The sequence below is a fragment of the Cibotium barometz genome, chromosome 21 (genome assembly GCF_041138505.1).
Source record: "Cibotium barometz isolate CiBa-2024 chromosome 21, ASM4113850v1, whole genome shotgun sequence".
NCBI lineage: Eukaryota > Viridiplantae > Streptophyta > Polypodiopsida > Cyatheales > Cibotiaceae > Cibotium > Cibotium barometz.
The window spans coordinates 38,166,000-38,191,998 of record NC_141066.1 but is presented as its reverse complement, the minus strand read 5'-3'; the positions used below and the strand labels follow the sequence as shown (position 1 = coordinate 38,191,998).

At 48.8% G+C, this 25,999-nt stretch overlaps 1 protein-coding gene across 3 annotated transcripts in view; it reads left to right on the top strand.

Moving 5' to 3' along the window:
* The window catches only part of LOC147627158 (uncharacterized), a 96,885-nt gene that overhangs the window by 10,334 nt on the left and 60,552 nt on the right, over positions 1-25,999 (top strand). The gene's annotated exons all lie outside the window — the stretch shown is intronic.

The following is a 25,999-nucleotide window of genomic DNA, read 5'->3' as shown; positions in this document are numbered from 1 at the left end:
GCTCAAGGCAAATCTGTCCTCCCATCTTCTACTGAGGCGTGTCCTCCTCATCTCTATGAAGATCCATCGTATCTCTGGTGCCCAAGTGCCCCCTGCTGGGGGAGCCCTAGCCTGCAGTCGCTGAAAAAGAAGCTCCTTCCAAGGCTCAGCGCCTGGAAGCAGCCCATGAACAATAAGCTTTGTTACCAATGGTGATTTAAAAAAAAAATCAAATTTATACTATGCCCCCCCTTGTCCACATCTTGCCGAGGCAGCGCGCGTGCGTAGAGAGAAACAGATTTTTTGATCTGCATGTTCAATTGCTGATCAATATCTTAACAAGGAAACAGAGAGTAAAGAACACCCCGACTATAATTTGTTGGAGCGGTGGTGTTGCTAGCCTCTTATGCCATATTGTAGTGTGTTCAAGGACTGGCTCGAAGGTGAAGAGAAGATAAAGAAATATGGGTTCCCTCTTATCTCCCTAACAGTCCATCAGGATCACATTGGCAGGGAAGCACTCGGCTTCGTTCCATTTGTCACAAGAGGTAGTTGATATTTGTACCTATGGTATTTGAAGATGCTCCATCTTGATTCATTGCAAGCCTGGGCATGGTGTTGAACCGACGGGTAAGCACTACACACCTCTACCAGTGAGCGCATCCATTTTCTCGAACTATACAACTGTGAATCATCAAGGATCGGTGGAGCCCATATACAAACAATATAAAAAGGTGGGGGTGAGGATGTGGATGGAGTGCTAAGGCAATATGCATCTCTATATGCTGAAGGGGTAGTACAATCATACAATGCAGAGCTAAGTCTAACTCCATCCAGTGCTATAAGAGGGATATAAGATATCATACATCGCCGATGCTGAGGCTGTGAGTGGTGTGAACATGCATCTTGGATCTGAGCGAAAGCGAGCTAGCCTCTCCTGTATCTCCATCTGGTCTCATCCGAATAGCTGCTATCTCTCGGTGATGGAGTCGGGGTGATCTGTATCCAGTCTGTCTGGGTCTCCTCGTGGCTCTCAGCTCCTCTGCTCTCTGTGTGGTCACCCCATGTGGTACATCAGCTGGCGCTGGCATAGCTCTCTGGAAAAAATCTGTGAGCTGGGACTGTCTCCCACCCCTAGTGGGAGCGGGTGTCTGGAGGAGTCTCTCTCGAGAACTATGGAGCTCTAGTAATAGTCTGCCAAGCTGTCGCTAGTCCGACGCCTCCATCAGCTGATGTAGTGAAGAGTGCTCCGCAAACCATCGTGCATATTTGTCTCGGATCCCCTGGTGGGCTCGACATCTACATACGAAGTGATCCTCAGTCTGCATATCCGCTCGGCTCTAGGGATCCGTGTCGCTCTCCCAGCCTCTATCTCTAGTCGATGTGATGAGACTCGTAGCTGTCCGATAGCAACGCGAGAGCTGTGTGGCATGTATACATCCATATACCGCGGTCGCTGTATAAATCCATCCCCTGTGATGCTCATAAAGTGGTTTCTGTAATATAGCATCTTCGGTGGTAGCGGGCTCTCTGGTGTCGTCCATGTCTCCTGTATGTAGCGCTGCCATATGTCTTGTCTCATCACTGTGTTCCTCTCCTCGAGGGAGAGGTGACCCCGTGGAGCAGACTGATCATACTGAAAAGGTGGCAACCGCTCAATGTCTATCCCATGATGTGAGAACCACTGTAGCATCTGCGCATACCAAGATCCGGTGTGCCCATCCTCGGCTAGCTGTCTGGATGCCTCAAAAGCTCGACGGGATAATCTCTCCGTGGGCATCTCCCTCATCCTGTACATAAAGGAGATCGTCTGAAACAATGCCTCCACAGCCATAGGTGGTGCAGCAAACTCAGCGCGAACAATGTCATGTGGGGTGGATGATTTGCTACGTATCATCCTCGAGAGCATCAAGATCTGTGCTCTCTCCAACTGTACCCATGTGGAGGCTGCAAGCCCTGGTGCCCAAACTGCTGCTGCATACATCAAGGCTGGTGTCACTAATGTATCAAAGAGCCACCCCTTCGTGTGGGGTTCCTGAAAATGTGCATGGTGACACTGACGCTCAAGGCTAGCGAGAGCTGCATACCCCCGGGTCACTCTGTCTCGGACTGCCTGAGCCATGGAGAAGCGTCCAGCTGAGCTAGTGAATGTAATGCCAAGGTAAACATAAGAGCTCACCACCTCGACTAGCCCTCCTGCTAATGTGAGTAGTGTGGCTCTTGACAGCAAGGGAGGTGTGGAAGATCATAACCTTGGTTTTCCCAAGGTTCACTGTGAGACCCTGTTGTACGCAGAAGTCATCAAGAGCCACAAGATGTCTCTGAAGCCCAACCTGTGCGTCGGATACCAAGACAATATCATCAGCATAAAGCATAGTATGGACAGTAATACCTGATAGCTCTACCCCAGAACCTTCTCCCTGTGTGATGTAGTGGACCACCTCATCAATATAGAGCCCAAAAAGCGTGGGGGAGAGAGGGCATCCCTGCTTCACACCAATGGTGCTAGCAAATGTGTCGGACAAGCCTCCTGGACATCGAACTCTCCCAAAGACGTGCTCATATAGCCTGTATATACCCCACATCATGTCCGAGGGTATGCCTAGTGTCTGCAGTCGTCGAAAGAGGCGCTCTCTAGGTACAGTATCAAATGCCTTGCGAAAGTCCACAAAGCAACAATAGAGCCTCTGCTTCCGTGCCTTGGCCTGATCAATCAGGCATCTCAGTGTAAAAATGTGGTCGATGGTCGAGAAGGCCGGTCGGAAGCCTGCCTGTCCTGCTGCTCTCAATCCCATATTCTCTGCATACGTGCTCAGCTCTGCCTCCAAAACTGCCCCGTATAATTTGGCCAATATATGACCAATCATGATAGTCCTGTAGTTCTCGGGGTCAAGTACATTCTCCCGCTTTGTGGATCGGAACAATAGTATGCATCGTCCACTTAGCCGGAAACCCCTCTGACAGAGCTGTGTTAAAAAAGATGAGCGAGAAAGGGTGCCAGTGTATCAATAGCATAGATGAGATGCTCTCCCTGTAGTCCTATATGATCGGTCACCCGCCCATGCTGAAGTCGGCGTATAGCCCTCCTGACCACAATTGGGGTGAAAAAAGTGGATACTGTGGGGCATGGCTCTGTGGGCTGTGGTATAGGGGACTGTGCAGGTACATCATAGAGTTGCTCTGCATATGTCTCCCAGATCCGAGTATCAGTAATCGGTGTGGGAAGACGGGGCTTTCTAAGTCTCCTCCAAGTAGTGGCCACATCACTACTCATAAGCATGTGATGTGTCCGAGTACTCTGAGAGAGAGAGAGAGAGAGAGAGAGAGAGAGAGAGAGAGAGAGAGAGAGAGAGAGAGAGAGAGAGAGAGAGAGAGAGAGAGAGAGAGAAGAAGAAGAAGAAGAAGAAGAAGAAGAAGAAGAAGAAGAATGTATTATCGTCCCCTGGGAGCCGATAAACGGCCCATGGGACTTCCATGAAATTATTACAAAGCTGTAAGAAACATAAAACAAAGCCTCCTCCCTTCATTGGAGGGAAATACAAAGCCTTCTCCCTTCATGGGAGTGATATGGAGCTTGTCGTATGGTCGCATTGTGCTGTAAGGTAGCCATGATGTTTAAGAATCTTGGTGATATAAATGCCTACAGCAGCAAGCTTGGCATGTGTGAGCAGATCCACCGAGTCATGATATCCTTCTAGAATGGTACTAAAGTCCTTTCTTATGTGGTCATATTGTGGGCATGTTAAAAGGACATGTTCCTCCGTCTCCACTGCTCCCAAAGTGCATACTTTGCATAGTCTTTTCTCTTTTGGGATATTGCTCCATGCTCCTTTTTCAATCTCGAGTGTGTGTGACCTAGTCCGGATAAGTGCAAGACCTCTCCTTGCATTGGCGGGAATAGGCATGCTTATGTATTTCTGAGCATTGTCTTCTTCACTTGAGTATGTGACCCAATAGTTTGGGTTGATGTGTGAGCCATAATATTCAAATTTAGCCCTTTTTTCTGATGATTGCCATTTACAGTGGAGTGCTTCCAATAGTGCTTGATGAAATGCCTTCTCATCTACTTCATCTGATGCTGCATTTAGATAGGAGTCTACCTCCCATCTTTGAAACCAGCCGTTGATGTCATGCATCCATCCTGAAGATAGCATCTTGCTTTTGTTTGTTTTCTGAGGTCTTTTACTTGCTAGCAAAGCTTTCTTCGGTAGTCTCCCCATCTGCATGGACTTGACCTTCTTTATGTACTTGAAAACCCTTTGGAGTGCTCGAAGCTCGATGGGTTCAAGCATTAATATAGAGTAAGGTGTAGTGGTTTTCACTCCTAGGTGTCTTCTGAGGAACGCCTTTTGCATCTTCTCAATGTCATTCCATGTTGATGGTGAGATACTTCCACCCCATACCTCTAGGACAGTTTGTACGACATAAGCATCAAATAAGGTACGTCTGATGTGCCATCTCCTGATGTTACTGTTGCTGCAATCATTCTCAAAGCGGTAATATTTCCCCCATCCAGCATCAATCCTTCTTTGTATGCACTGATTCCATCTGTGGTTTGCTGGAATATCAACTCCTAAATATTTAAATGAGTGCACCATTTCAATTTGCTGACCATTGTACATAATATCTGGAGCTTTGGTAGGCTGCAGTGTTTTCACTACCATTATTTTGGTTTTGTCAACATTTATTGCTAGACCACTTTCCTTGCAGAAATTTTGAAGCGTGTGCATCATTCGCTGCATGTTTTCTGCTGTGTATGAGAAGAACACTACATCATCTGCATATAATAGCAGTAATATTGTGTTTTCCAAGAGTTTGGGGCCTTCAATCTGTTCAGCAGATGCTGTTTGCTTGATCATCTCTTCCAGCCTGTCAATGCATAAACCAAACAATGTTGGTGACAACGGGCAGCCCTGTTTAACACCCATGTTGCTGTGGAAAATGGACGACATCCCATTTGTGGCTTTAAGTTGACACACCACCTTCTCATACAATTTATTTACTGCCACTCTCATGTCGTTTGGCACCCCTAAGTGTACCATTCTCTCCCACAAACTATTTCTTGGCACTGTGTCAAATGGTTTCTTGAAGTCTATAAAGCAACAGAAGAGGGGCTTTCCTTGCAAGCGGCTCTCCTCCATGAGAACTCGTATTGTGACCAGATGATCCGCAGTATTGTGGTCTTTTCGGAAACCAGCTTGTCCAATGGCTCTTTTTTTGTGCATTTCTGTCCACAAACTGAGTTTGCTCTCAACTATTGTGCTAAATAGCTTCGCCATAGTGGATCCAACCATTATGGTTCTATAGTTGGTAAGCTGGTTTCGATCTCCTCCTTTATATATAGGTTTAATCCAGTTCTCTTGCCAATCTGGCGGAAAACAATTAACAATTGCATCATTCAATAGGCGGGCAATACATTTTTGTGTGTTCTCTTCTGTCCATTTGATTAGCTCAGCATTGAGGTGTAGTGTATCAGCGGCCTTTCCATTAGCCATTTTCTTTAAACCTTCCTTCACATCTTCTAATGAGAAAAATGCCTCATCATGGAGGTGGACTGTGGTTGTGACCATGGGTGGAGCATGCGGGTGTGTATACAATTTTTTGACATATTGGAGCATTTCATCCTCAGTGAAATCTCCCATTATATCAGTTTTCTTCCCTTCGGTGCCTCTCCATGTACCTCTTGGATTTTTGGCAAATTTAGTTGCATCCTCCCACTCTTTATCCAACAGGTATTTCCTCCTTTTTTTACGGGTGAGTGCGTGAAAATGCCTTTCAGCTTCCCTACGTTCATCACCATTATGCATTTGTTTAAGCTTCAGCCTGGCTTCCTTACATTCTTCATCGAACCATTTATTGTGTGGCAGCCCTTTGGTGCATCTCTTCTTACTCTTTTTGCCCAATAGTGAGTGTGCCGCTGATAGTATAGCTTCTTTTACATCAGTCCAACTCAGCTTGTGTGTGATTCTGAGTGATTTGTCAATGGTTTCAGCATATTCCTTTCTCTTTTTATTGTCCATATTGAAAGACCAATCTGCTGCGGTGAATGTTTCCATTTTTGTCATGCCTGAAATGTTCACTTTGAAATAGAGAGGAGTATGGTCCGACTCTGGGTATTTGGGGCCAATCATATAATCCACCATAGGATGTATAGCATCTAGGGAGACCAAAACATACTCTATCATACTAGATCCTCCACTAGCAAGAAAGCATGTTGGGACCCTTGTGTGTGGGAAAAGACATGTACCATTCATTACTAGCATGCAAAGGCTGTTTACCATACTGATCATTGCTCTGCCATGTGCATTGATCTCTTTGTCTTCTGAATATCGGTGCCATTTGGGATCTATGTCAATTTCCTCCTCTTTATTGTATTCTTGCCATGTGAGCGATTGATATTGGGCTTCTCCAATTCATGCGTTCATGTCACCAACAATCATCACTCTTCCCTTGGAGCTAAACTCCACCACATCAGTGCATAGGTCACCAAATGGATCCGAAGAGTCTATCCCATACCGTGCGTAGTATGGAGACTCCTTGTGTGGTATGTAGCACCCAGCAATATATAATGGTAGTTGATCTCCTTTAATAGTTATCCAAATAAATCGTTTATGTGGATCATCCTTGCATATGCTTATTATGTCTTGTAGGTGTTCCTTATATAGGCATGCAACCCCTCCTTGCCCTCTTGTACCGGCATGTGTTTGGTATAGTGAATGTACTATGTATCCATGCATCTTAGGGATCTTGCGTGCATCTCTTTCCCAAGTCTCTGCTAAGAATGCTACATCTGCATCTTCCAATACATCATTAAGACCTGCCCCTTTATGCCAAGGGAAGCCTCTACAATTCCAAAACATCACTTTGAGGAGTTCTTGGGTCTGATGGGCAGCGTACCCCTATAGGGTTTTGTCCGATTCTTTTGCTTCTTGTCTTGTCTTGCGTGCTTCATAGAACTCACGCCTTTCTTTTTGTTGTTTGGGTGTTCTATCCTCAGTGACAAAATAGGGAGTTCGTTTCAGGTATATCCTGCTGCTGTCCAATATGATTGTCCTTTTCCTCATGTCCATCATTGTGCACACTATTGCACGGTGGTAGTCTTTGTCTTCTCTTTTCTTTCCTACCCGGTGGGCTCCAAAAACAGCCACATCTGGCATTGCAAAGTGCTCAACAAAAAAATCTGTGATATCTTTTGCTAAAGACAGTGGGGATTCAGTCTCTTGCTCCAGGATTCCACGTATCACTCTGTTTTGTGCACGCTTTTCACACTCTCGGCGTTCATTTGCATCAGGTCCTTCTTCAACAAGTGGGTCTATATTGCTGTTCTTCAGCCTGGCTTCATCATTGTTTGTAGCACCATTTTTTTTTTACTGCATTAACCCAGCTGGCTGACTGTGTTATTGGTATTTGCATGCTTTTGCTTTCTATCTTCTCATCTACGATGTGTTGTAACTGCTGGATTTTTTCTGCTTGTATTCTGACAGTCTGATCAAGATTTGCATTTTTATATTCGAGTTCTTGGCACTTGAGTGCTAAACTGCTCAGCTCACTTTGTTGTTGGGCAAGTGTTGCTTGAATAGATGTGAGAAATGTCCACAAACTTCCTTGTGATGGGACAAATGTCGCTGCATTCTCATCTGGCATAACAGGGGCCGTCTCCATTGGCATCATCATATGCATTGGCATTGGGCCTGCACTCAGGCCTGCATTCAAGGGCTGTCCCATAAGCATTGGCATTGAACCTGCACTCGGGCCTGCACTCAAGTGTTGTCCCATAGACATTGTTACTGGTGATTTTTGCATCTCATTGTGTCTTTTCCTGCATATTTTCTGGTGATTTTCTCAGCACAGTCTTGCTCATTATTGGGGTGGAGTGTGAGAAAATTCGTGTGAGGAAATTCCACTCCTATTCGCCCGCTTGTTGAAGTTTTCAGCCAGGTTTGTTTTCAAAGCATTAAAAGATGCAACAGTAAACAGCTTGACAGGGTTACCTTAGTAGGTATGGCTCGAGCAGAAGAGCAAAGAGATCGCGCGACGCTTCAGACTCAAATCGCGACGCGCGCGCGACAGGAAAAAGTAGCAACAGGTATTGCAGTTCGGCTGAAGAGTAGTGGGGACTAAGGGATCCTTACAGTCAGCGGCGCTGGGGTTTTACCCCCCATTCGGAGCTGTTGGCGCGGTCCGAATCGCCATCCGAGTTGAGGTGAGGGAGCTAGCTGGAAGGGGGGGGGAGGGGGGGGGAGGGGGGGAGGTGGCGAGGCATGCAGGAGAGCTCAGCAGAGAGAGAGAGAGAGAGAGAGAGAGAGAGAGCTATTTCTTTCACGAAAAAAAAGAGAGCTATTTCTATGTAGATTAAGTTCTTTGCGTTTTTGCAGAGGATGCTAATTATCATATAATACCTTCTTATGTTCCAAGTAGAGGTTTGAGATTTTGAAAAATAAAAAAAAAAAGTATTTTTTGAGTGCCGTTCCCTCCCCTGTCCCCGTTCCCTACTTATGGCCGTCCCCCGTCCCGTCCCTGTTCCCGTCCCCCCGTCACCGTCCCCCGTCCCTTGTGACTATGAGGAGCTTGCAATGAGTTTAGAAGCAAGCAAGCAGGCGTTTATATGGGTTGTAAGGCGGTCTGCAAACAAGGCAAAAAGGGAGCAGCTGCCTGAGGGCTTTCTAGAGAGGACCGAGCAAGGTTGAGGGCAGCAGGAAAGTTTGCTTTTTTGCACACAAGCAGGAGGAGCTTCGGCCGGTGTATGTGTCTACAGGTTCTGGTTTGCCTTCTCCCATGTCAATCACAGACATGTCTTGCATGAGTCCACCGCCTCTTGCTCCATGCTCTCCTTCAGTAATACCTCCCTATTCTTCCTTACCACCCCTTGTGAAGACAAAGGCCAATTTTAATTGTTGTGGGAATATGTGTGCATGCACCTCTTAAAGCCTTCTCTTGAATGGTTCACCTCTGCGTCTTGGGAACTTGCCTCTTGGAAGCCAAAAGCTGATCTGTATTGCTCATTGTCCACCCCTATGTCTATGTCTTCTAAGCCTGCCCCTCCACTCCAAGCCGTTCCTTGGGTAGCCTCTTAAAGCCTTCTCTTGAATGGTTCACCTCTGTGTCTTGGGAACTTGCCTCTTGGAAGCCAAAAGCTGATCTGTATTGCTCATTGTCCACCCCTATGTCTATGTCTTCTAAGCCTGCCCCTCCACTCCAAGCCGTTCCTCGGGTAGCCTCTTTGGTGTTCTATGCTACAATAAGTTGTTGACAGCTTGATATATAGCTGAAAACACAATGCTTTGGGCTGTACTTTTGGCTGAAAACAGAAAGTTTTCTAGGCTACCTGTGGCACCTTTTGGAAGGTCTAGAAGAGGGTTGATTTGATTTCTTCTTGAAAGCTGAGATTTTTTGGTTCTTTTGGCTGCACATCAGGGGGGCTCCATGAGGACACCTCCCATGCTGATTTGAATTCTTCTTGAAAGCTGAGATTTTTTGGTTCTTTTGGCTGCACATCAGAGGGAATACTTTTAGTGCTTACCCCAAAATGCACACATATAGTGCTTACCCCAAAATGCACACATATATATCCACCCTTAATAAAAAAGAAAAAAGTCAATGGTAAAGGGGAGAGGGATAGCTAGCGACAAGTGTTGCCACCTGTGAGAGTGCGTAGCGGAAGTAGAGGAGCGAGAGCAGGTGCACACCTTGTGGGAACGCTAGCACGAGAGAGAGAGAGAGAGACTCAAACTCCAGCTACCCTTATGGAAACATACAACCATGTCCCTAGTCTCCACCTTAGGTATCCTTATGTAGGTCACTAAGTGGAGGTAGGACAACCACAACCAAAAAATGTAGTGGGAATTAAAAAAGGCGTGGGAAAAATAAGGGTGAACCATAAATGACCGGCCGGACCAAATCTGAATGGAGCAGCCATGCAACCTACATGAAATGCAAAGGGCCGGGACACATACTAGCCATACAATAATGCACTAGGGCGAGGCACCAGTGATGAAAATTCTAACACCCCCTCTCAGCACTGGATGCTGAGACAACACATAGGAGGTGAAGAAGTGAAGCCAAAGTCCGCTGGGAACAGCTTTCGTGAAGATGTCTGCTGCATTCTCTGCTGTAGGAACATACTCCAAAAGTAGCTCTCATGCCAAAACCCGCTCCCGAACATAGTGGTATTGCACCTCAATGTGCTTCGTCCGAGCGTGAAAGATAGGGTTCTTGGCAATAGAAATGCAACTCTGATTGTCGCATGAAAGAAGTGTAGCAGCAGTCTGGGGGAAACATAATTATGCCAGTAATCTTCTAAGCCAAATAGCTTCGCAAGCAGCATAGCAAGCTGCCCTGTACTCTACCTCTGTGGAAGAAAGTGCAACAGTAGGTTGCCGCTTACTGCTCCATGAAATAGGTCCCGAGCCGAGTGTAAAAAACAACTCCAGTAGTAGAGTGCTGAGTGTCGGGGTTGCCGGCCCAATCCGAATCACACCAACCTAGCAAAGTGCAACCCTTGGAGCGACCATAGAACACGCCATAGTCCAAGGTGCCGCTGATATACCTGAGGGTACGTGTGGCACACTGCCAATGTCGCTGACGAGGCTTAGTGGAAAACGAACTCAAAATGGACACAGCAAAGCAGATATTTGGTCTGGAATAAGTAAGCCACACAAAACAGCCTACAAGATTCCTGTACTGTTCCTGATCAAACAGTGGTGACGGGTCATCACTAGATATGTTCTCCCCGGGCTCAAGAGGAGTGCAATAGATCTGCATGAAGTCATCTGGAATCGGTCCAAAAATGGTTTGAGCATACTTCTGCTGCGAAAAGAAGATGCCCTTTGGAGTCTGGTAGATCTCAAATCCAAGAAAATAGTGAAGCAGGCCGAGATCTGTCATCTCAAAGTGGGTCTCCATAGCCTTCATAATGGAAGTAATCCGGCTAGTCCATGAACCTGTGAAGACAAGATCATCCACATAGACAATCACAATGGCCACTGAAGAGCCGTCAGAAACAACATAGCAGTTGGAATCTGAAGAGGTACGCCGTAAGTCCAGCTTCACTAGGAACTGGTCAAGTGTGAGGTACCACTGTCTACCAGCTTGCTTTAGTCCATGTAATGCCTTCCACAATTGATAGACCCAATCCTCCTTGCGTGAGATCCAAAAGCCAGGAGGCTGCTCCACGTATACCTCTTTGTCGAGGTCACCATTCAGAAACGCACTTTTGACATCCATCTGGAAAACAGGCCAACCAAAATTAGCTGCCAAAGATAAAACAGTGCGTATGGTGGTCATACGAGCGGTGGGAGCAAATGTCTCGTCAAAGTCAACGCCTGGGCGCTGTGTGAAGCCCCTAGCAACTAGTCTTGCCTTGTGCTTGTCAAGGGAACCATCGGCTTTGTACTTTGTCTTGAAGAACCATTTTGTAGAGACAACTTTCTGCTTGTTGGGCCTGGGTACCAAAGTGCAGGTATTATTCCGCTCGATAGTGTCCAGCTCCGTATGCATGGCACGCTTCCAGGAATCATGCTGGAGTGCTTCCTCCACCGAGGAAGGCTCAGCTGGAGCATCCTGAATCTGCGTCATGAGGGCGAAGTTCACGAACTGTGCGCCATCAAAGTCCTGCCTCTTCGTCTGGAGGCGTGCAGAACATCGAGGAGCTCCAGGGTCTGACGGTGGTGGTAACTCTGTAATGCCTGAAGAGGATACCGTCAAATACAACCAACCAGGAATGTGCTTCTCCTTTGGTGGTACCGCCACATCCGCAGGAGGGTCCTTAGCATCATCATGATGAGAGTCAGCATCTGAAAGAGCATGATCCGGGGAAACATTTGGCTGTTGTGTAGAAGTCACAGGGGTAGGGGTGGGGGTGGTACTGGAGGGTGTAGCTGATGGAGGAGGTAGTGTAGGAATGACAGGAGGTGCTGCCCCCTCTGAAGATGTAATGAAAGACTCATCGAACACAACATCACGGCTCACCGTCGTGGTCCTGGTGTTTGGATCATAAAGCCGATAGCCGTCAGACTCCGCTGAATAGCCCAGGAAGATGAGCTTCTTCGACTTGAAGTCCAACTTCTGCCGCTTCTCCTTTGGAATGTGTACAAAGGCTGAACACCCAAAGACTCGGAAGTGGGAAACATTGGGCTTGAGCCCATGGTAAGCCTGATAAGGGGTCATGTCAGTCAAAGCATGTGTAGGGGAACGGTTTTGGATGTACACCGTAGTGTTGCAAGCCTCTGCCCAATAGATCCTGGGTAGGGAAGCATGCGCTAGCATCGCTCGTGCCTTCTCCATAATAGTGCGATTCTTCCGCTCGACGACTCCGTTCTGGGAAGGAGTGTAGGGAGTAGTTAGCTGGCGCCGAATGCCTTCTGACTTGCACCACTGTGCAAAGTCCTCTGAGAGAAACTCACCCCCTCTGTCTGAGCGAATGCACTTGACCATCAGGTCCTCCTTTTCGACCATCATCTTCCAATCATGAACATGAGAGAAAACCTCCGACTTGAGTTTAAGGAAATAAACCCAAGTGTACCTGCTAAAATCATCCACAAGCACAAGCATAAAATATGCACCAGAGAATGAGGAAGTGGACATGTGTCCACACAAATCAATGTGAATCAGTGCAAGTGGCTCCGAAGCTCTGTTAGTTGCCTGCTTCGGAAAGGCAACCCTGTGTTGCTTACCCAACTGGCAAGCCTCGCACACGCCCATAGGAGAGCGAAGTGTGGGCAATCCCTCCACGAGAGAATCCCGAGCTGCCTTCTGCAGCTGCTGGTGACAAAGGTGTCCAAATCTCGCATGCCATAGAGAAGAAGATACAGCCTGGCGAGAAAGAAGAGCAGTGAGGTGGAAGAGGGAACCATCGCGCTCACCGCGTGCAAGGATATCACCTGTCGAGGAATCAGAAATGGTAACCTTGCCATCCCCAAAGAGTATAGAAGCTCCTTGAGAGTCCAAACTCGCAACGGAGAGCAAGTTGAAGGCCATGTCCGGAACATATAAGGCCTCCCCTGTGTGGAACTTCGGGTCGGAAGAGCTGCGGAAGAGGTCAATCTGGCCTATGCCAGAAATAGGGATCTCATGGTTGTCACCCATAGTGACGGTCTGCCCATGAGTGGGGGTAAGAGAACTAAACCAGGACTTTTGGGGAGTCATGTGCCTGGTAGCACCACTGTCGACCACCCAAGTGCCTGACTGCAAGGATGCAAGAGCGGTTTCTGCAGTCGCGACAAGTACAGAACCCGCGTGCTTCGTTGAGGAAGATGCAACTGCTGTCGAGGCTGTCGGCTTCTCCTTACCGCCGCTCTCTTCACGCTTCTTCTTTCTGCATTCCGCTTCCTTGTGCCCTGGCTTTTGGCAGTAGAAGCACTCGATGTCCTTGTTCTTCTTCTTCTTCTTCTTCTTCTTCTTGTCTTTCTTCTTGTCTCCCTGAGCAACCAATGCTCCATCGGCATCAACAGCACCACCAGCTCTGAAAGCTGAGTGCCCCTCGATCTGTGTGAGGGAAGGAAGGATCTCGTCCCAGGTAGGGAAGGAGGTACCTCCTGAAGTGAAAAGACTCTGGAAGTAGGGGTCAAAACGAGGTGGAAGCTTGAAAAGTAAGAGGCCAGCCATGCGAGTCGAGGTGATATCGCCACCGGCTGATACAAGGTCGTCCCAGCACTCCCGCATGCGTCGGGTCAACCCATCAAGTGAGTTGAAATTTTTGAACCGGAGGTTGTAAAGCTCCCGTTCAAGGGTGATTTGTCTGGCGAAGGACTTCTCCTCGAACTGATCAAGAATCCGTCTCCATAGGGAATGGGCATGCTCCTCCGTAGATACTTCCTTTGTGATGCGATCTGAGAGGTTCATCATCGGACAGGTGGCTGCTGCAGACAGGTGCGTTTGCTGGAGAGTGCAGGTGGCGGCTGATCTGCTGCTGAAAATGCAGGTGTTGCTGAAAACGCAGGTGCTGCTGCTGCGTGAGTTACACGCTGAATTTTGCAAGCGCTGAAGCTGCAGGCTGCAAACGCAGATTTTCAGCAGAGAAACGCTGAGGTTTTGGTGATGGAGTGTCGCGAGAGCAGGTGCACACCTTGTGGGAACGCTAGCACGAGAGAGAGAGAGAGAGAGAGAGAGAGAGAGACTCAAACTCCAGCTACCCTTATGGAAACCATACAACCATGTCCCTAGCCTCCACCTTAGGTATCCTTATGTAGGTCACTAAGTGTAGGTAGGACAACCACACGACCAAAAATTGTAGGGGGAATTAAAAAGGCATGGGAAAAATAAGGGTGGACCATAAATGACGGGCCGGACCAAATCTGAATGGTCCGGCCATGCAACCTACATGAAATGCAAAGGGTGGCCAGTCCGGGACACATACTAGCCATACAATAATGCACTAGGGCGAGGCACCAGTGATGAGAATTCTAACACCACCCACCCTCTCTCTATCTTCTCCATCCGGGGGGCTAGACTCTCTCTCTCTCTCTCTCTTTGTGTATTTGCTTGGGTTTTCTTTTCTCTTGCTTTTGGAAGTGGATATCACGGGCCGAATATGCCTTTGATTTTCCTTCTTTTTTTGTACTCAAGCTCCTCACCCTAAATATGAGATACCATAGAGACCACTTAATGAGCATCTCAAGGGATGGGTTCTTTTAGAGGCCGAGATACATAGATATATATATGCCACATGGAGCCCATATAGCAATAAGATAGCTTTCTTTCCATGTATTAAATAAACTTCATAAAGATACACTGCTAAACTGGGCAAGGAACATCTCGTGTGCAAGTTATGCAAGAGTCTTCATGGATTGAAGTAGGCACCCAGGCAATGGTATCATAAGTTTGATACATTTATGCACCAAGGATTCAAGAGAAGTGCTGAGGATCCATATCTTTATGTGAAAAAGTGGAGAGACTGACAACTTATTATGTTGATACTTTATGTGGATGACATGTTTATTGTTGGTCATTCCGAGAAGGACATTGCTGACAAGAGATGCTTTTATTTGAATCATGCTTTTGGTTTTTTTATGTCCGCTAGAGACGAGCAACTAGAAGCTCATATACAATTCTTGGAGAGTCAGTCACCATGACCTCTTATTTTCAAAGCAAGCTCCCCGCCCCAGCGTTGTAGCGCCCGCCGCCCCCTGCTCCTCTCCTTCGCGCCCCCCTCCCTTCTTCAGCGCCCCGCCCCCCTCCGCCAGCCTCCGCCCTCTCTTCCCCCCCACCCCCCTTTCGCATTGCTTTCCCCCCCCCCTCTGGGGTTTCTTCTTCACCGCCGCCTTACCCCCCCTTATTTCTGTTTTTTTTTTCCCGCCCTCTCTTCCCCCTCCGCCCTTTGTGTGCAGCTCGGTTCTTGCAGGACTCTCCGCATTCCCTCCGCCTTGGACATAGCTTCAGACTCTGATGGAGGCTCCTCCCGCCCCACCTCAGAGGGACTCTTCCGCAGCCCCCTCGCCCGCCCCTGAGGATACCCCCATCAGGCTTTCTCTTTCGCCAGAAGAGGAAGCGAGCCTCGCCGCGCAGAGGTGGAACGCCTCTAGGCACATTCCACCATCTGCCGTATAGTCGGCACTTGCCGCAGCAGAGGGGAGATCCGGGATCTTCTCCAGGCTCGCCTTCTTGCAGATGTGGGCAAGATCCTGGACGTTCAGTTACTGGGCCGTGGACACTACCAGATCGAGTTCGAGAGCGTGGCCCAGGTCCTAGCCATGAGTCCCCTTGACATCAGGGGCGCTCGGGCATTCTTTAGACCTTGGCAGCATGGCTTTGACCCAGCAGCGGCCGATCAGGGAGAGCGCCTATTTCATGTTACAGTTTGCTTCCCTGGACTCTGCCGTGAGTACCTTCCGCTCCTTTCTAGGCTAGGAGCATTGGTGGGCTCGGTGCTTGAGACTGGCCCCACAGCAGCTTCAGTGGTGGCTAGAGCAGCTGGGCTACCTTCGGTCAGAGTTTTGGTTCCTGACATCTCCTCCCTTCCGAAGGTCATTCAGCTACCTAGGATAGGGGGGGGATGGATTGATCAGAGAGTGGAGTTTTCGGGGCTCCCGAACTAGTGCTTTATCTGCAGGCAGGTCGGCCACATGGCCAAGGCCTGCCCTCGTAGGAGACCCCAACCTTCACTGCAGCAGCAGGCCCCCGGTGGCCCGCCCACAGTTGCGGCTCGGCAGGCAGCCTCCGGGACACCTGCTCAGCCCACAGAGACCTTGGAGTGGCAACTTGGACAGGGGCGCCGTCGAGGGAGACAGCCACAGCAGCACGCCCAGAGACCGATGCAGCAGCAGCCACAGTCTCAGCATCACTGGGTTCCCGTGAGGAACAGCTTTGCTCCCCTCCAAGAGGAGACCCCAGCGCCGACTGAGGACCAGGAGATGCCAGCACCCCCTCCTTCGCCCCCGTCTCCCCCCCCCCCGTCTCCCCCTCCCGCCTCGCTTCCACCTTCGCCTCCTCCCGTTCCCACTCCGGTTTTGGCAGCGGCTCCTTCTCCATGTTGAAATTTGAGCATAATGATGAGCTATGGTGGATCATACACTAGAATCAACATCATTAACAAAGTGATTAGCAAATGATTAAGACGTAATTAGTGAATAATTAGAAAATAGATTAATGTAGGCATGGATACTCAAAAACCAGCAAATTCTCATTAGGGCTATGCCTCAATTTATAGAGTTTACATCAAGCATCAAATCCCATTAATTTCTCCATGATTCACTCCCAGAATATCTCCACCTTTTGTCCGATTCTCTCCACCTCTTCTCTTTTCCCAGAATATCTCCCAGAATATCTCCACACTCCTAAATTCCCTCATGCTACCCATTATTCTCTCCCAGTAGATTCTTCTAACCTTTTTACAGGTTCTTTCACAATTACATCTCCTCTTTTACAGCCTCTATCCAAGAGCTTGTTCCCACACACACCCTATTCACTTGTATATTTCAACACCTCCCCTCAAGTGAATACTCCTAGTACACCTAGACCCTATACCACGTTTGCCTCCCCTTACTTGGTAGTCCGCGACTAGTGTCTACTCCTCCCCTCAAGTTATCTCAGCACACCTGGACCCTGTATCAAGTTTCTTTCTTACTTGACAGTCCGCGACCAGTGCCTCAAGTCCCTAAACTCCATAGTCCTTGACACTCTCTCTCTCTATGTGTCCAAGGCTACTATAAGTGCCCGCGACCTTGACTAAAGTGCTCACACATACATCTACCACGTGGCCTACATCATCGGTGGCTCAGAGGTGGTTTTACTTTATTGGGGCAGGTTACATTGGGTTGTGGGGTCTCTCTCTCTCTCTCTCTCTCTCTCTCAGAGATTTTCACATGGCTCCTCACTCTTTGGAGCCTCACATCTTCTCTTTTCTTCAGTCTTCTTCTCGTGGCAGCATCTCTCCACGCGTCCGTCTCTTCTTTCAGTCTTCTCGGGGCAGCTTCTCTTCTTGTGGCAGCTTCTCTTCTCGTGTCCATGTCTTCCTTTAGATCTTCTTGGTGTGGATCCTCTTCTTGGGAAGAGATATTCTTCTTCTTTCATGGCTGGGGCCATGAGCTCGTCCGTCAGGTCATTTTGCTCCATGTGAGCAACATGTTTCAATGTTTTGCTGACAGTTCTTTTGGGCTTTTTATGTTTATTTTGTATCATTATGCAATGCAAACCCAAATTTATGTGGGAGGTCTTACCTCTTGCCTTATTCTGGACAAGGGCAGTGTCTGTTCCCATTTTTACACTGATGCAATGTGCCCAATACATAATGCGTATAGCATTCATTCTCATGCACATTCCCAATGCAACTCTGGCTATGAATAATCTTGAATTTGAGTGAGATTTACAGGCATTAACCAAGGGTTAAATGCAAAATGATGATTTTCACAATTTTATCAGCACAATTTTTCCAGAAATTACATTAAATCAAGGGTAACCAATTTGTACGGGATGGTTGGAGTATCAAACCAACTCCGATTTGCAATCTGAAGTTATAGGGATCTGTATCAGATACCTAATGGTTAATTTGAACCCTCAATTGCACCAAAATACAGTGATTAGCACTGATTAATCACTGATTAGCAAATTAATGCTCTGTTTTGTGTGCAGAAAACAGAGTATGCGGGGAGCCCAGATCTGGTGCCTTCCACTTCAAATGAGCTCAAATGCTTTCAAAGGCATCAATAGCAATGAGTCTAGTAGAGGATTAAGCCAAGAAACACAAGATTTGACCAAATATTGAAAGCTTAATCTCTGTTTTACCAAAGTCACCTCCAGATTTGATGAAGAGCTTGGATCTCACTGTAGACTTGATGAAACTAAATTCTGTCTTCACCAGCTTGTAGAGCATGCTTGAAAACCCCTTGGGCTAGGAGGAATTGAAGCAATTTGATTTGAGCAAGTCGCAATGGCAAAAATTCCTCAGAAAAACGGCGCCCTTCATTCTGCGAAAATCTACAGTTCTGCGCTGAATTGGCCCACAAGATTCAAGGAGTATGTAGCCCTATGAGTCTACTATAAGTACCTAAAAGGGCTTAGCCTAATGTTATGTGTGCAAGGAGAATGGAGTCCTCCACTGGCTGGGGGTGAAGGGGGAAGTAGAAAACTCACTAAAAAATTGATTTTTTTGCTAATTATCTTACTAATCCTCATTAATTAACTAATGGGCTCATAAACCTAATTGATTCTAGGCATGGCTCTGATACCATGTTGAAATTTGAGCATAATGATGAGCTATGGTGGATCATACACTAGAATCAACATCATTAACAAAGTGATTAGCAAATGATTAAGACGTAATTAGTGAATAATTAGCAAATAGATTAATGTAGGCATGGATACTCAAAAACCAGCAAATTCTCATTAGGGCTATGCCTCAATTTATAGAGTTTACATCAAGCATCAAATCCCATTGATTTCTCCATGATTCACTCCCAGAATATCTCCACCTTTTGCCTGATTCTCTCCACCTCTTCTCTTTTCCCAGAATATCTCCCAAAATATCTCCACACTCCTAAATTCCCTCATGCTACCCATTATTCTCTCCCAGTAGATTCTTCTAACCTTTTCACAGGTTCTTTCACAATTACATCTCCTCTTTTACAGCCTCTATCCAAGAGCTTGTTCCCACACACACCCTATTCACTTGTATATTTCAACACTCCACCCCCTCCTCCTCCCCCCCCCCCCCCCCCCCCCCGCGCGGTCCCCGGGAGGCCCTGGCAGTTCCCTGGCGGTCACCTGCAGTCCGGCGGACACTGAGCACCGACCTTGCTCGAGCACCGCAGAGGAGACCTACCATGCCGATTCGGGCTTCACGAATATCCTCTATCCGCAGTCGGCTGAGTCGTCTCGACACTAGATAGCGCTCGGAGGCTTTTGATTACTCCTTCACACGGCTTTTTGGAGCGGAGGTCCCCATGAGCCAGCACCCATCAGAGTTCATGTAGTGATACCTCCGGCTCGAGGGGAGGAGGCACTTGATTCAGCGGTGGCCTTCCCATTCCCTCTCTGTGGCCCTAGCGACCGAGAGTGGACTCTAGATCTCGCTCTTAGCATTTTGAAGACTCAGGCAGTTGAGTTTTCTCACCATGTGAGCGATCTGGAGGTGACAGACGTGATAGGCCGACTATGGGAGTTGGCTCATTTTCTCTTTGATACCGGGAGTGTGGATGCCTCTGGGATTCGACATTTGGTGGTTCACATAGTGGCAGACTTAGCACGCGACCCTGGATATGTATGCATACACGAGGTTGCTCTGTCTGAGCGGGAGGCAGTCGCCATGGGACACAGCCACTGGCGCCTGATCTGCGATTCTTGTAGCACACCGGGTGGGCAGATTCGTAGCCGCTCGGATTGGGACTATTCTCCATCCAAGCCGCTTGTGAAGGCCCGCCGTACGGCTGAGACAGCCTCCACTTCAGCAGGTCATCCATGAGGATCATCTCATGGAATGTACAGGGCCTTGGCGGCGCACACTATATACGTTATCGTGGTTGCTTGAGGCAGGAGCTTCAGAGATGCCTGGTTGGGGGCAGTATTGATATTCTGATGATGCAGGAGCACCATTTGGGTGAGAGCAGGATTCGGAGATACGGTTCGGTGATGCCTGGTAGATGGGACACATTTTGGTCTGGAGGGTTTGGCCCCTTGGGTGGGCAGGGAGGAGTATGTATGGTCATTGCGGATGTATGGCGGCAGGCCATTGTGGATCGCGGGATCATTGTGCCTTGTAGAGCACAGTATGTCATTCTGAGGATGCATGATGAGCTCTTTGGCGTGCTCAATGTCTATGCGCCCAACCATGCTAGTGCCAGAGCAGAGTTCTGGACCCAGGTTACGGATGCATTGCCAGAGGCCGCACATTGGTGTGTTGGGGGAGACTTCAACATGCTTGAGGACCCGGCCGATAGAGTGGGAGGCAGTCATGTTACAGTGCACGGCACGGAGCTTGCAGCTTGGGAGCGATTTTGCATGACACTGAGGATCACTGATGCATGGCAGCATGAGGCTTTCTCCTGCTCTCAGGACAGTCTTAGTTTCTCTCGATCGGATCGCCGGCAAGGAGGGACTAATCTATCACGGATTGATCGCTTCTATGTGGGCGACAGGTTAGGGGAGCGTGGGGGCTCCGTTGGCATTCTCGCTGGCACCTCTTTTTCAGACCATGCGCCAGTTATTTTGACACTTGAGGAGAGGACACGGGAGACCAGCTTGCAGTTGAGGATCCGAGAGAGGGTACTTACAGATCCTAGTCTCGCTGAGGACATTGAGAGGATATGGCATGATAGCCAGAGCTCTGACCAGGATGCAGCAAGCCAGTGTGCCTAGGGACTCATTGAGCTCAGCTCTTTTTTGCACGCTGCAGCCTTGACACGGCTGGGAGAGACTCGCGAGCGAGAGCGTCGGTTGAGACGTAGCCTTGCTTCGCTTCAGCGCCTTCAGGAGCAGTAGCCTACATGTAAATGGGTGGCGTCCCAGTTGAGCCAGGCACGCCAAGATGTTAGAGAGGCAGAGGAGCAGAGACATGAGTTCTACTATCGTCGCCAGGCCTCTCAGTGGACGCAGCTGGGTGATAGAGTGACTGGGGAGTTTTTTGAGATTACTGGACCTCGCCATGCTCGAGCAGGAGTCTGCCAACTCAGGAAGCAGGACGGATCGGTAGCCATTGAGCTCGGGGAGATCAGAGCCATTGCCGCTGAGTTCTATAGAGACCTGCTTTTAGCGGAGCCAGCCACTGAGGCTCGGGATGCTTGCAGACAGACTGTGTGGGCCCATGTGCAGAGGAGGGTCACAGAACGTATGCGCACAGTTCTGGGTGAGCCTCTTTCAAAGGTTGAGCTTGCTGAGGGCTTGAGGGTCCTTTCGTGCCATAGTTACCCTCGGGAGGACGGATTGACGCCTGCCTTTTTTATGCGCTATTGGGACCTTTTGGGGCCAGGCCTTCGCAGGGGCTTTCAGTATGTTTTGGACATTGGGGTGATGCCACAGAGCTTTTCAGAGGTCTTGATCTTTCTTATCCCCAAGGGGGAGGGAGTATCAGATGATATTCGGCATTGGAGACCGATTACGATCCTCAATACTGTCTACAAGGTCTTAGCAAAGGTCTTGAGTTTGAGGATCCAGCCCTTCCTGGGGGAGTTGATTCATGCTACCCAGACAGGATTCGTCAAGGAGCGCAGTATCCTTGACAACATTTTCACCTTCTGGGAGGCGACGGCCCGAGTTAGATTTCTCGGTGAGGACCTGGTCGTGATGCTTCTCGATTTTGAGAAGGCATACGATAGGGTCGATTGGGGTTTCTTAGAGGGCACTATGCTTCGCCTGAGCTTTGAGCCAGTTTGGATTCGAGGAGTGGCGGCTCTATATTCCACAGCTCGTAGCCAGGTGCTGATGGTAGGAGGACGGGGGCCGAGTTTTAAGTTGACCAGATCAGTCCGTCAGGGGTGTCCTCTCGCCCCTTTTCTTTTTCTCTTCTTTGCTGAGGCTATGAGCATGGATCTGACGGCAGAGGAGGTTGGTTTGACCTGCTCGATGCTGAGTTTGCTGATGACACGGGTTTATTTTTGCATGGCCAGGAGGCCAATCTTCAGCGGGCAGAGCAGTCACTTCAGGTTTTTAGTGCAGCTTCGGGAGCATTGATCAATTGGCGCAAGACAGTGGCCTTTTGGATCAGTAGCGCTCCCACTCCGGCATGGAGCCCAGACCCGGGTTTTAGATGGATTTCTCCTGGCGCAGCAGTGCAATATTTGGGATGCCAGATTGGACTAGATTTGTCACCTAAGCAGCAGATTGCCCCGCTTCTTCTGAGCATTCGGAAGAAGCTTTTGTATTGGAGTACAGCTCGGCTATCCTTGGCTGGGAGGGTGGTGCTGGCAAATCAGGTGCTTTTAGCGACCATGTGGTACATCACGTCTTGCTGGATCTTCTCGAGCTCTTGCATCAGCGAGGTACAGAGGTTGATCAGGAACTTTATTTGGTCTGGGCGGGATGGTCAGCCAACCTGGGCTAAGGTTGCTTGGGCAGTTATTACACTTCCGATGGCTCGGGGGGGTTGGGCATTATAGATCCAGTTGATCAGAGTAGAGCCTTATTGGGAAAGCTTATTGTTCGGGGGCTGCTTCCTGGCGCTGAGCCTTGGAAGGAGCTTCTTTTTCTGCGGCTGTAGGCTAGGGCTCCCCCAGCAGGGGGCACTTGGGCACCCGAGATACGATGGATCTTCATAGAGATGAGGAGGACAGGCCTCAGTAGAGGATGGGAGGACAGATTTGCCTTGAGCATCCTGCGAGCTTGGGAGTTGCTGAGACCGGGACTCTCTCAGAGACCTCCTCCTTGTGATGAGGAGCGGGCCAGACAGCCGCTCATCTGGAGCCTAGCGGTACGCACAGAGCAGGGTCATATGCTGGGTTCATGGCCTCGTCTAGCCTGGGGACCATTGGCGGCAGGCCCAGCACGTAGTTTTGGAGACTGGCAAGCCTTCTGCAGTCTCCCAGAGGAGATCCAGGTGGAGAGGCTGAGTCACTTCAGAGGGGGGCTGATTATGAGGGATGACATTCAGGAGGCACTCACAGAGGAGTGGTTCACGCCTCTCGAGCCAGTGGCCCCACGGTGGATGGGAGCCTTTACACAGTTGGAGGTCCTGATTGTTGTCAGAGCTTGCACTGAGGATGGTAGATGCCTCTACTATGAGATCCAGGATGAGGGCAGACTTCAGAGAGTGGAGGCGGAGTCGCCTTTGGTTGCAGAGTGCATCTTTCAGAGGATACGGGTAGTGGCCGCCGCTTCCCGGAAGTGGCATATTGATCCGGACCCTGCAGATGTGGACTCTGATTGGCGCATATGGGCATATGCAGCGCGTCCCTTGGCCCGGCTACAGGGACTCTCACAGGAGTTCCTGAAGGATTTTTGGACCAGGCTCGGGGCTAGTCGATAGGCACGCAGGATCTTGACTTTCCAGTGGCTGGTCGCCCACAGGGGCTCTGCAGTTGGCACCTCGCTTGTCTACAGTGGTCTTCCGGCGGCCTGCGTCCGATGCGGCCACCCTTTGGAGACACAGAGACATTGCCTCTGGGACTGTCCTCAGGCGTAGCAGATTTGGGTTCGGATGCTGCGCATTCTGGCCCCCCTCTCTCCAGAGGGCATGTATACGTGGGGTGCCGCTGCTTGGTTGACTTCGTCAGGGCCTGCTATGGGCTATGAGACGGAGCAGGACAGCCAGGCCATCAGATTCATTAGGGGCCAGCCTCGCCTTGTTCCTTCACTGGATTTCTCGTCAGCCAGCTGGACACAGGAGAGGGATCTACGATGGGAGCTCCTCAGTAGCCTCACCATCTGGTTCACCTGGAGAGCCCAGTGTTTCAGGGCCTTTGAGGGGAGACGGGAGCCACTAGCAGAGACTGTCCGGGGGATTTGGCAGGAGTTGATCCACACCCTGCGAGGACAGTATGACCGCATCTGGGGCGACTCGGATGAGGCGATCTTGCGGCGCCAGGCCTTTCACACCACTTGGCGCAGCGGCCCCTTCTATACCCTACACGCGGGTTCCCCCCGCTGGCACTACAGGCCACCTGTTTGGCTTTTTCCCCCTCCTATTGTATGATATAGCCCCTCAGTTCTTTGTGCTGCTATTTGTACTTTTCTGCACCTAGGGAGAGTCTCCCTAGCTGCCTTGCTTGGATCTCTGCTCTGTTTTCTTATGAACAGGAGAGAGTCTTTTGTAGCCCTACGGGTGTTTTTTATATAACTAATGAAAGGATCTTTTCTGGGAAAAAAAAGAAAAGTGGAAATGTGTTTGATTCATACAGAAATCACATAAACTTTGTGTTAGGCATTAGTGGCATGGACCTTGAAGGCCTTAGCATGACATTTTTAAGCCTTCCTCCAAAGGAATGGGCAAGGTGAAAGAGCACATTGTATACTAACATGTAGAAATATTACATCTGCGGTACACATGGTTCCACCATTTTCCAAGAGAACCTCGCGAAAGGACACTAGAAGTGAGTCAAAGCGGGCTTTAATACAGAGGCAAAAAGTAGAGGTCTTCGCAAATCCTAGCCGCCTCTCAAACACTTTATCAGACCAAGTAGTCCATATTGTATGACAAAGAAACCTTTGGTTTTGCCTGCTTGTATGATCAGTCTTGTAGATGAGCAACTTGCTTGGTGTACCTATTCAAGCCCTTATCTCGAAGCTACCTGCAAAGGGAGCAATCTTAAAAAGAAGCTTGAATATATGAAGAATTAGTTGAGGAATCAATGATAATCGGTGGAGACGGTGGTCCTTGTCTCTACAGGTCACTTAGGTACTCGAGATTCTTCAAGTGATTCTTCAGATCTTCAAGCTTCTTTTTAAGATTGCTCCCCTTGTCAGGCAGCTTTGAAGTAAGCGCCTGAATAGATACAGCAAGCAAGTTGCTCATCTACAATGAACCTTTGATATTTTTTGCTATGCTCCTAATGGAGCTATTGTTGTGTCACTGAAATATCAAAACTTGTCTTGGGAAGGGTCAATAGCTCTTGCAATTTTTACAAACAAGATATTGTTTAAGTGATTCTTTAGGCCTTCAAGCTTCTTTTTAAGATTGCTCTCCTTGTCAGGCAACTTTGAAGTAAGCGACTGAATAGGTACAGCAAAGGCTTGGGCATGCTAGGCTTCCAGTTGGGACTTGGGCAACCACTACAGGGCATGACCCAACTTGTACTACCCGATGCGCGTTACATGTTCTAGAGTCTGCCCGCCATTGCTTATGGCTATGTGCCACATCTCAGTCCATTTGGAGGGCAATCTCTTTGCAACTGCAACAACATCATTAGCCTATATAGGCAAGGCGTAGCAAGCCTAGCTAGGTGCACTGGGGGACAGGAGGCTACTGGCATGTGTTAGCCCATTCCTAGATAGTGCTAAATACTAAAGCTCTCTATGTTGCCTTATTGCGGGTGTATATTCCCAGTAACGAAGCTTTCCCCTAGGTGCAAGTGTTGCAAACAAGGTAGAAGGCTCAATTCTAAAGGTAGCGTACTGTGAGATTATCATTAAAGGCATTCAATACTTGCAGATTCTAAAGCTTGGAGAATATTTTTGGGAAGAGGCCATTGAAGAGGGAATTGGAGTTATTAAGGGAATGCGGAATGTGGAATGGTGAGATTGGTGATTTCAAGCTGGAGCGGGCTGGAAAAGTTGACACAAGCCACTAAGACGCTGACAATGTTGGCAAGCTAGCTTTGTGCATGGAGAGTGAAGTCGCCTGATTCATTCCAAAGATGTCAAGGCTTACATACCTGTATGTAAGGAATTGTACACGATGCGTGCCCATGCACATGGGTGCACATCTGTGGCTACCCAGTGGTTAAGATTTCCGACCTCATCAACCATCCCGGCCTTGAGTGCCAAGAGGGCCATGCCTTCTTTTGAGAGAGCTGTTGCAAGAGAGCGAGGTTAATCAGGACCAAGGGGGGGTGCTTTGCAAGCATGAGAAGCTGCAACACTAGCTGGCATCTTATTGATTCACAAGGTTGGCAGCTTGGTAAACGTACCCATACTGATTGGGCTCACTGGGATTCTGGTCCTG